This window comes from Microtus ochrogaster, chromosome 8 (assembly GCF_000317375.1).
Source record: "Microtus ochrogaster isolate Prairie Vole_2 chromosome 8, MicOch1.0, whole genome shotgun sequence".
NCBI lineage: Eukaryota > Metazoa > Chordata > Mammalia > Rodentia > Cricetidae > Microtus > Microtus ochrogaster.
The window spans coordinates 5,369,993-5,381,831 of NC_022015.1; positions in this window are offsets into that span (position 1 = coordinate 5,369,993).

Genomic DNA, 11,839 nt, shown 5'->3' on the forward strand with positions numbered 1-11,839 from the left:
CGTGGGGACCACTGCCGTGGGAGATGGCTTATGAAATATCCTCAGCTATCCTCTGGTTACAGATGGCAGGGGCTAATGTCCTGGCCCTGGCCCTGCCACACTGGAAGCCATATCATTTATCATCTGAACTGGGTCATCTGGGAAAATGAGAGGAGGGACAATCCATAATTACACTAGGACACCAGGTGTCAGACTGGGGCAACGCGGAGCCATGTGTCCCCTGTGCCTAGAAAGCGTTTTTTATAACCGAGAGTTAGCATCTCTGAGTCTTCAATGCAAACTGCAAGTGAGAGAGGGTACTGCCTCACTGTCCCTCTCCCGCCCTCACGCCCTCCCGCTCCCTCTCTCTCTTCTTTCCTTCCTCCCTCCCTTTCTCTCCCTCTCCCTCTCTCTTTCATACTAACTTTAAATCTAGGGTCTCCCCCATACAAAGTGTTTTACCACTGAGAATCCAATTTATTTTTTTAGATTTATTTTGAGAGAGGGTCTCACTAACTTGCTTAGGCCACCCATGAGTTCACATTGCTGCCCCAGCAGCCTTGAATTTGTGGTCTTGCTTCTTCTGCCACCCTGGTAGCCAGAACACAGGCATGCATCACCAGACCTGACTTTACCTATTCTTTTCTGTTCTGAAAAGAGGGCACGTTCCATAGAAACAAATGCCTGATATTTATAAACAGCATGTGTCAACTGATGAGAAGATAGTGGCTAGCATGAAGAACTGCCAGATGAAGTCACTAGTTCTGTTCAACTGTGAATATTTTTTAATTAATGAATTACTTTTGTGTGTGTATGTGTTCCATGACATATGGGTGGAGGTCACAGGACAACTTGATTTTCTCTGTGATATTTTGAATAAAAATGGCCCCATAGGTCCACAGGGAGTGGCACTATTAGGTGTGGTCTTGTTGGAGTAGGTTTGGCGTTGTTGAAGGAATTATGTCACTGGGGTGGGCTTTGAGGTTTCAGAAGCTCAAGCCAGACCCAGTGGCTCTCTGTCTCTTCCTGCTGCCTGTGTATCCAGATGTAAAACTCTCAGATACCTCTCCAGCACCATCTCTGCCTTTGTGCCGCCATGCTTCTCAGCATGATGACGATGGACTAACCCTCTTAACTGTAAGCCAGCCCCAATAAAATGTTTTCCTTTATAAAATTTGCCATGGTCATGGTGTATCTTCACAGCAAAAAACCCTAAGGCACTCACCTACCACATGGTCCTGAGAACAAATTCTGATCTCAGGCTTGGCGGCAAATGTGTTTACCCACTGGGCCATCTCTCTGGTCCATTATCATTTTTATTTAATGTGCAGTGGGTATACTATAAAATTATTTGCTGTTTATCTGAAATTTAAACTTACCCATATTTGTATATTTTTAATGGTTAAAATGACAGTTCCACCAACATAGAACATAGGGTTCTATAAATTTTAATTATTAAATTAAATAGAAAATTCTTTGGGGACATCTTCTATGTTCCAGGCAAAGTGCTGTGTGCCAGAGTAGAATCCCAAATGCACAGGACACACCTTCTGCTACCAATTCCTAGGCCACAGAAGGAGGGAGTAGGAAGGAATTGAATCTATTTGAACCTAGAACCTGATTTTTTCTGGTTCCCTCAATAAATCCTCACTCCTGTGAGGGTTGTTCTAGTTTCAGATGAGGGCATTAAAGACCAATGACAAAGCCTGGGTCAGAGCCCAAAAAGTTAGCTAAGGCTGACACTGGGTCTGCCTGCACACTAACTTTCACTGCTGTGACAAAGGACGTGAGTTGAAGAATGGAAGGGAGGGAGGTTTCAGTGCTTGTTCCATGGCAATGGCCCCTGGAGAGACAGCACAGCAGGTCGGCAGAATATGGGGGAGAACCAATTGTTCAGGTTGTAGTGTCCAGGAAGCAGAAGGAAAAAGGAGCCCGGGCAAGAAATTCCTTTCAAAGATCCCAACCCATTCCCCTTTTCCCACACACAAACTGAGACCTTACTTTCACTGACCAGGAAGGACCGTCTCATCCAGTATGAGCTCATTAGTGGATGAACACACTGATCAAGTAAGAAGCCTACTGATCCAGTTACCTCTCCTTAATGGACTCCACCAGCTTGAGGGGAGGGGGTACACTTTCAACATCTGAACCTATTAGGAGACACTCTCTGTTAGTATTCAGGCATCTGTACTAACCTCGGAGTATAGGTTTTCAGCTGTGGCCTCTAAGATCGCGTCCTGTGCACGTTCACTATGTTCCCCTTTAAAAGGGCCCTGCCTACCTCCCCCCTCTCTTTGTCTCTCTTCTCTCTTATCTTCTGCTACTCTTGTCCCCAGAGGCTGGTCTCCCTTCTCCCCTCTCCCATTTTCCCATTCACTCTCCTGCCATAAAAATTCTCTACCTGAGCTCTTTTCCATGGTATCTTTCTCTTGCTTGTGCCACTTTTTCTAAACTATACCACTTCCTATACTAACTGTAACAGTTTGACTCCAGAACCACATTCTTTCCCATCTAAAGGTGTCGTCTGTAAATTTACATACAAATGGTTACTGCAGCCACCAAAAGTGGTGTTGTCATCAACTGTTTTGGTCCAAGTCCAATGACGTCATCATCAAAGTGAGGGCTGGAGTTAGTGTAAGAAGGATCCACGGATGGGGTAGTGAGAGGGACACGGTTGGGAAGATGTGGCACTTCTGTAGACCAGCTGCTCTCTGTATCTCTTTCAGCCTGGTGCTCTTTCTTTTGGAAACCCCACCTTTTCTCCACCTCTCTCCGCTTAGTCATATGCTCTATGTTGTCAGAACTTTGACCTAGGAACAGTCAACATCATTTTGTAGTCGCAGAATCTATCTCAAACTGCCAGATTCAAATACTTATTACCAAACGGCTAAGTATTCCAAAACTCCTGGTTTTACTTTGTCTTATTTTGCTTGAAGACAGGTCTCCTGTGGCTCAAGCTGATCTTAAACTCACTACATAGCTGAGGATGATCTTGAACTTCTGATCCTCACGCCTCTACTTTCTGAGCGCTAGCATTACAGGCATGTGCCAGTATACCCAGTTATGCAGTCCCGGGGGGGGGGGGTGAAAGCTGGCCTTCCACAATGCTAAGCAAGCATTCTACCAAGTGAGTTACATCTTAAGTCCCCTGGTTTAATTTTTTAAAACAGATTTAGTAAGTATTAACATTTGTGTACTATAAATTCAGCCGCCTACTACTCTAAGTATGCTTTGCAAATGTCCGAGCTCCCCTGGCCAGGGATCCTGATGTTGCTCTGACAGCTTTGACATGGCCTGTCCTTGAGCAGCCTTGCTCAGACTTGTGGACCGTATGTCACTGTGATTAGCTTCTCTAATCAGAGGATTCTGAAGGGTGACATTTGCTGCAGGTCTTGAAGGAGGCATTAGCTCTAAGCAGGAAGAACAAAGAGAGGGAAGAAAGAGAAAGCCATTCTTGTCAGGGGCACTCACCGGGAGTGCAGAGTCCTAGACGGGACTTCCAGATTTCAACCTTGGTAATCTGGATAGACACAGGTGACATCAAGTAAGGTGGTACTTCTCTAGAGCAGTGGTTCTCAGCCTGTTCATGGCATCTTTGGGGGTCACTTGTCAGATATTTACACTGTAATTCACAGCAGCAGAAAATTTACAGTTATGAAGTAACAGCTGTAGATTTTATAGTGGGGGCCATCACAGCATGGGAAACTGCACTAAAGGGTTGCAGCCTAGGAAGGTCGAGAACCACTGCCCTAAAGAAAGAGAAGACAGAAGAGGCTGGTGTGCACACATGAGGCTTGAGCTCCCAACACCCACATGGGGAGAATAGCCTGGAAGGTTGACAGATACAGTTAGAAAGAGCCTGGAAGGTTGACGGACACAGAAACCTACTGTCATCTTCATCACAGACTCCACTAAAAATAACCCCTTACTCTGCTGCTGAGATCCAAGACAGGGTACCAGGGGAGCAAGGCCATTCTGAGAAGAACACGCACAAACCATCGGGAGGCAATGGCAGTCCCCACCATATCCTGCGTGCTGATTTAGCTCAAGTTCAGCCTCTGTGTGTCTGGGCGTGGCGGGTGTGTGTGTGAAGAAATATTCCACGGAAAACCTCGGCTTAGCAGTTTAGATATTAAATATTGAAAAGGGAAGATAATCTGCTATCAGTACACATTATTTCCCTTAGAGTAGCATGGATAATATTTTTAAAAGAAAGAAATTAATAAAATAAATATTACCTTAAATTCTGTAACAAATACATTTTCTAAGTTTTATTTCTTTTTGAAAACTCTTTTTTTTTTTTGTGACAGGGACCCTGACTATCCTAGAACTCACTCTGTAGACCAAGCCGGCCTGGAACTCACAGAGATTCTCCTATCCCTGACTCCCTAGTGCTAGGATTGAAGGTATGTGCCACCACAGCCATCTTAAAATATTCTATTACATTAACGCATGTGCTTGCTTATGTGAAGGTCAAAAAGTAACTGGGAAATGGGTCCTCTCCTTCCATGGGAACTGAGCTCAGGTCTCAGGCTTCCAGGCCTCTGAGGCATCTTCCCAGCCTGAAATTAATTTTAATTTCTAAGTAATAGTGACAGATTTAAATGTCAATTAAAACAGAAGGGGTGTGGATAAAAGCACCTGATTCTGTCTCGGCTCCCTCACACTAACGGTCAGAAGTAGTTTTGCTGGACTCTGTTCCCACGGCACTTGCTCAGTCATTCCTGCCCAGCATGCTGGATTTCGAAGCCAGGCTTCTTAGACTTCTCTATTCATGCCTCTTCTGGTCTGAGAATTTCCTTTATGTGACCCAGGTATATAGGTATGTAAAGTAGCAATACAAATCCAAAATTTACTGGTAAAATCATAAGGAAATTTATTTTGAAGGAATTCATTGACATACATATATTTTACCATTTATTAAAGATGGAAGCAAATTTTCATACTAGTAAGTGGAATATGCCTATTTTTTACATGAAGAATTAAACCTTGGCTGTACATTTGATACTGTAGGACATGGAGCTTCTTCAACATCTTTGAAAGTCAACCAATATTTTGATTTTATAATTACCAAGGCACAAAATGCCTCTCTGCATAAGATTGTCGTATGAAATGCCAGGACTCTATTTAGGGTCATCTCAGAAATTGTTGGAAAGTCTGTCCTAATCCCAAGTCAAAATTTATTTAATAGTTTTTTATAAGCCTGAAGTTAGCAAATCAAACAGTAATTTGGAATATCAAACATTCTACCATAATGCAGCCCAAAGATAAACTTTGAAACTTGGATGCAGAGGAGTGCCGGTAGGGAAGCATTGCCTTTGTTTTCCACTGTTAAGCGACTGTATTTCTGGAAGGGTAGGAAGCGTTCCACGTGCGGAGAAAACACTGTAGTTCATAACTGAATCTGAGGCTGTTTCAGGTAACACTGACCAGCACTGCATGTTGTGATGGTGCACACAGGGCAGAGGACGCATGCGTGTGCTTCCAACCAGGACAGCGTGGGGGGGGGGTCACATGATATAACACAGCCAGATGCTGTCAGCAACACCTGGGACTCACTACTTGTTTGATTTGGGATTAATTTTTGGCCATCGCCTGTCCAGAAGCCACCTCATTCAGTAATGTCGGGATCAAGATCCACAGTTTAAGAAGCTTGGCTATACACGTGGTGTGTGTCTCTCTGGTGAAAACCCAATAGGGCTAGACAAGACATAGACTCCTGTTTCCCAGTCACTCACCACGACTTAGGTGCTCTGTCCTCATGCAGCTAGAAGCCACCATGTTGGACAGGATAGTTATGGAACATGTCACTGTTCTAGAAGCTTCTACTGCACAGTGCTCTTCTGGGTGAAAATATAATATGAAAACAGAATACTTTTGTTTTCTGCTTTGTCAACTTTAGATTGCATCAATTAATCTCAACTACTTCTTTTCAGATATATATCTTCATCACTTTTAGAAATTAAAAACACACTATACACACGGCAAGGCCTATCCGTCATAAACATGAGCAGTAACAATTACCATAAACCAACAGACTGAGTCCAAGCAATAGATGGGCTATTACTGGGAACCTAAATGCTATCTGATTTCACTCGGTCACTAACAGCTCTTTCTGGCTCCCCTTCTGCCACCCTGGGCTGGCTCTACCTGTTACTGGCCTTTTCAGACTGGCTTCTTCCACTCACAGTAGGGGGAGAACAAGAGCTCCTTCACGGTAGGATGGCTACTGATGTAAGCATACGATCACTCCGTTTGCTTGTCCTGTCTATACACCTGCATATCTGAGTTGCTACTGAATTCAGGTCTATATTGTTTCCGGATTTTCCATTCTAAGCGTAGAGGGGCTAAGGTCTGTCTTGTTTGGGGGCTGCGTTTGAACCTTGCTGTATGCACTGTTGTGTCACCTATGACTCTTCTCACTCTGCTGAGTCGGGACAGAGACTATGTCTCCTGCAAAGTCTAGGATTTACATTCTGGCCGTTCTCAGCAAGCGGTCGGTCACTCCTGCAGCTTTTCTTTTAAAGACCATTCTCGCACAGACGCTGCAGTCGCTTTAATTGCTGCGATGTTCTAATCCGTCTTCATTCCTGGTAGAGCCAGCCTTCCACCTTCCTTCAGGACAGAATTAGCCAGTCTTTATCACTGTGTTCATGTATAAATCACACCGATATACTGGGGCTATAAAAATACTTTTATATGGGGTCTGGAGAGAAGGCTCGGCAGTAAGAAGTGCTCAGAGAAGACCTGGAGTTTGGTTCCCAGCACTCACGTTGGTCAGCTCACAACCACCTAGAGAACTCACATTCTCTTCTAGGCTCGCCAGGTACAGCATGCGCAAGGCTCACATACATACAAGTGGGCACACACACATATAAAAATACATGAAAAAATGTTTAAATGTCTTTATATAACTTTAAACACATATAAATAAAACTAAATAAAAGTTAAAAATGCTTTTATGCCAGTTACATAAAAATTTGGGTACATTGTTATGTAAATTACTATGAGGGGTAAATCTTTCCGTGACACTGCATTTTCTCCTGTAGTGACGTTTTATCAGCTTTGTAGTATTTAATAATACAAGTAAACTGTAATATATTTAACCAAATAAGTTGCTTGCCTGTGTATCTTTCTTATTTTCCTATCACCCTATTAAATTGTAAATTGCTTTTTTAGATTGTATCCTTTGGCGAAGTAATTCCATTTATGGAATCAAACCAACGTAAATTATCTGAGATGAAAAATACATAGTGATGTTTATTGTAGCATTAGTGATAATCATGAAAAATTAGAAATGGCCAGTTAATTGACACTTGGCAAATGGCTGTTTACAGCACCGCCACACTCATCAGAGCATCATGCAAATGTCTGAACCCACGGTCAAGGAGACTGGCAAATCACCACCAGGCGTTTTATGTAAAATGCACCTGCGCTCTGATGATGAACGTTAAAGTGGAGCCCTGAGTAAAAGACACACGGTAATGTACACCAAACCGAAGGCCCTTCGTGCTGCAGAAGGGTAACACAGCGAGAGGGGCGGAGAAGCGTGTTTGTGAGAGAGGGGAAGGAGACAGACAGTCTTCCCTTTTATCTCTTGAATCTCACAGAACTTATGTCATCTCATAATAAAAAACATTTGAGAATCATTTTTAAAATAGACCGCATGATGCATGAAATGATAAGACAGAGATACCCCAGGGGAAAGCTCAGCTCTGAGAAAAGCAGTGCTGGAGATGTAGTTTTCTGAGTCTAGACACAAACACGGTGGGTTAAAGGGGGACTGTACACCCCAGCTCAGCAGAGGAATTTAGCACAAGGCCATAGAATTCCTGGAAGACATCAGTCTCTCTGAACCAGAATAACCCCCTTAGTCATACCAGGGACCTAAGGACCAGCCCCTTGGTGAAGATGCTCTAATGACTGTAGGTCCTTAAAGATTTGGTCAGGGTAAGTTTTTAAGGTTCTCATTTCTGAGTATGAGCTGCAAGTAAGGCCAAGAGACGCTAGAAGATGTAATGTCTCACCAAGACCTCCTGTGGTCTTGGGGAGACACTGGAGACTGGCCATAATCTGGCAGGTGGGTAAGAGTTTCTCTGAAAAGGACAAATACCCCCAGGAGTCAGTCATCTTGGGAAATGCTCGTGAGGCAGGTCTTTGGATTAGTGCAGAAAGAGACATTAATCTCCCTTGCTCCCTCTAATCAGCTCACACCCTACCCTCTGGGCACAATGGACCTGGGAGACTATAGGAGACCCAGAAGCATTTTGGTGGTTGACAGGTGCCATCACTGAGGTGGCAGGATGGAGAAAAGGCTCTAGAGTTGGGGGAAATAGCAGCTACAGAGTCCATGGATGCTCTTCCTGCAGCTGACGTACACCTGTGGAGGCAGGGTCCACAGACCCCAACAGCTGCCCTCAAAGGGCTCATGCCTTGTCATTGCTGTTAGAAACAACATCGATGCTTGAATATCGCTGCAAACCAACTCAGTCGTAATGCTTAGGGGAGCAGCCTAGGCCCGCTTGTCCCAGAGCTTTTCCAGTCAGGCCCAACTCATAGCTGGCTCTGAAAGCACAGCTTCAGAATCAACACTCTCCCCACCCTTAAGTGCCAGGCTTGTAGAGCTGTGTCTAATTGGGATTACACTGCCCTGCAGATTAATATTGGGTAAGAGCTTGGTTCATCACAGGGCACAAAGTCCTACAAAAGGATCCCATTAGCCCTGGCAAGCTGCCAGCTTGTCTTTAATGTCTTTGCCAGAAAATTAATGAAACCATTTATTGGAGTGTAGAGGACCAAACAATGCATGCAGTGGTACTGCGGGTCACACTGTCCGTGTTCCGACCTATCCATGCTATGCTTCCATTAGCAGGGAAGGAAGCAGACAGACTCTGGTGAGCTCTCGGCATTCTTCCTGTGTGCTACTTCTCTTAATATCCATAAAGTGGCCCAGAGATCGAGGACCATCATTATCACCTATTCACAGACAAAGACACCAAGATGGAGAATGGCTAAGAACTTGGTCAAAATGACATGGGGAATGTGACTAGCAAGTGGAAGCTGGGGAAAGACAGATCTTATTCCAAAAGCCTCATCTGTCTTTCTCTTCGTTACACCTTTCCCTCCTCCTTCAGTTCCGTGTTTAACTGAATGCATTTAATCAGGGAAGCCGTCTGAGACTGAACTGGGGGATAACCCACTGAGCCTGGCCTGCAGTAAGCTTTGGTGGAGAAAAAATGGGCTGCAAGTCATGTCTGGGTGAAGAAAACTCCTGGCCTGTGGTTCACCTCCTCAGTCCTAGTGGGGTGAGTCTCACTACACCCGCAGGCACAAGTGGGGTGATTAAGGTTCAGGTTTGTTCAAGCAGAAAGTGCTTGATGGGTTAAATGCTTTAGAATTGCAACAGCTTATCAGCAAAGCTTTCACCCAGTACAGGACTAGGAGGCCGTGCATCTCCAGTGTCTCTGTGACCTCCTGGTGCTGACTTCTTGGCAAACATGGGCTTCTCTGTGGTGCTACAGAGAACAGATAAGACAGGCAAGACCATGTCAGAACCATGGCTCAAGACACAAGGCTATGTCAGAACCATAGCAGCCTGGCCCTTCGATACAGCAAAGCTCAGCTTCTCCCAGGGTGAAGAAGGGTCACGTGGTGGGCACCTCTCCATCACTCCTGAATTCTCATTGGCTGTCACCACTGTCAAATCTTCTGGGATGCCCCATGCTGGACACTGGCCTCACAGGAGCAGAAAGATCCTCTGAGAGAGTCCTGTCACTTCAATGAGATTTTACTAAGTAATGAGGCCTAATAAGGGGAAATCCTAGCAAGTATGAGCCCCAAAAGAGGCATTGGAAGCAAAGTTGTGAAATCTCTTCTATTCAGTCATGAGTGGTTCTGTCCTGGTGCGTTTTCCATCAGGGTCTTTAACATCTTTCCTCCCTCACACTGTCTGGGTTGTCTCTAAGAGGCCCAAACCCATCTCCCAGACACCCTTGGTCTTTCAGGAAAAACAACCAACTTCACATCTAATGCCCCCATATGTTTAGACTATGATTAGAAGGCCATGGCCTTGTTTCTTCTGTTGGTTCCAGTCTTGGTCACAGACATGCAGATACAAACACACAGACACATACACACACACACACACACACACACACACACACACCTGCTTCTCCATTAAGAATCCTACTTCTCACTCTCCCCAGGGGACTTGTCTACTTGGATTTCAAAGCGGAATGACATCTCAAATCCTTACTGATTGTAAGGATAAATATCAGCTCAGGACTCCAAGACCAAGTTCTCAGCACAAAGGAGATTTATTTGTCCCAGAGGGATGAAGGGCAGAGAATAAGAGACAAAGACAGGAGATAGAAGACAAAGGAGAAGTGGCAGGGGCATTTGTCCTGGGGGACAAAGGACTGTCTCTGGATAAAGGTGAGACACATGTAGCCATTAGGAAAATGGCAGTTTATAAAGGGAAAGGGAGAACCATGTGCTAGAATAAGGTGCTGAATTTTAATTGGGCATATTAATTAAGTGAACCAAAGGGGGCTTTTGATTGTTAGACTTTAATACTTTGACAGCTGGACCTTGGTGGTCAGGCTCAGGAGGTGGAGGGGGCCAAATAAGGGAACAAGCCTTGGTGGCTAGCTCTAGGAAATGGAATTTAATGGATCACAGTAAGGCGTAGGGAATGAGGGTGAAGGGCAAAGCCCACCCACCAGAGCCACGTTTGCCATGCTCGAGCTGGCTAGAGTCCCGTCACTGACTCTACTACATACACCGTAACCAACTATCATTTTTAAATACAGGAATCATGGACATAGCAAAGACTGCACTTTTTCAATTCAATTTTGAGTAAAGATGACCACATTTAAGTATTTCCATCAGCTAATAAAGAAATGGACATTTCTTTATGACTTTCAAGTTACATAGAGGATATGTCCCTGGAATTTTTTAATCAGGAACTCCAAATTCTTACTAAGGTAATGCATAAGCAAAAACCATAAACCATGTACTGGTTGTTGGATATGGGGACTTCTTCAGAGGAACAGAATCTGTAGCAGGAATATATTTTTTTAAAAGTGCATCTGCTAGCTCAGTTTACACAGTATTGTCTGGATAGTCCAACAATGGCAGCCTCCACACTGCAGAGACTGAGGACCCAGAGCTGCTTAGCACAGCGGGCTGTCTGTCCCCACAATCTCAGTCTGCCTCTTAAGGCCAGGAAGACTCCTGGGGAGCCAGTGGTCTTCAGTCCATCTTGAAAGGCTGAAGAATCAGGGTTCTGATGGCAGATGATGGTGGAACAGAAGAAAGAATTAGAAGGCTAAGCAGGCAAAGAGCAAACACTTTTTCCTGTAGACCTCTATATCTGGGCCACCTGCTGCTCACATTTAGGGTGAATGTTTCCATTGTTATTAACCTGATCTAGAAACCCCCACAGCTGTTCACAGAGGCTTCTCTCTTAATTGATTCAGATCTGGCTAGTTTGACAAAGTTAACTATCATGTGTATACAGGGACAAGATGAGCTGTGTCTTTGTCCCTGCTGTTTATGTTCTCATTAGTCCCATAAGCACAGACAGTAGAGACACAGCCCTCCAGAGATATAACAAGAAACGGTGCTCGGGCATTGTGAAGCCACCCTGGAGAGACATATGCCAACAGTCAACAGTCATGGCCTCTGCGAGACAGTAGCATGAAGTAGCTATAAAAGGCTGTGACTAAAACCCCGCAGGAGCAAAGATGACCAAGTGTGGGACAGAGGCACTTACCCCTGACAGGGAACCCCCAGCAAACTGCACATACCACCGAAGTCCACTTGTTGAACCCATGAGTGTAGTAAGAGCTGCGGGCCT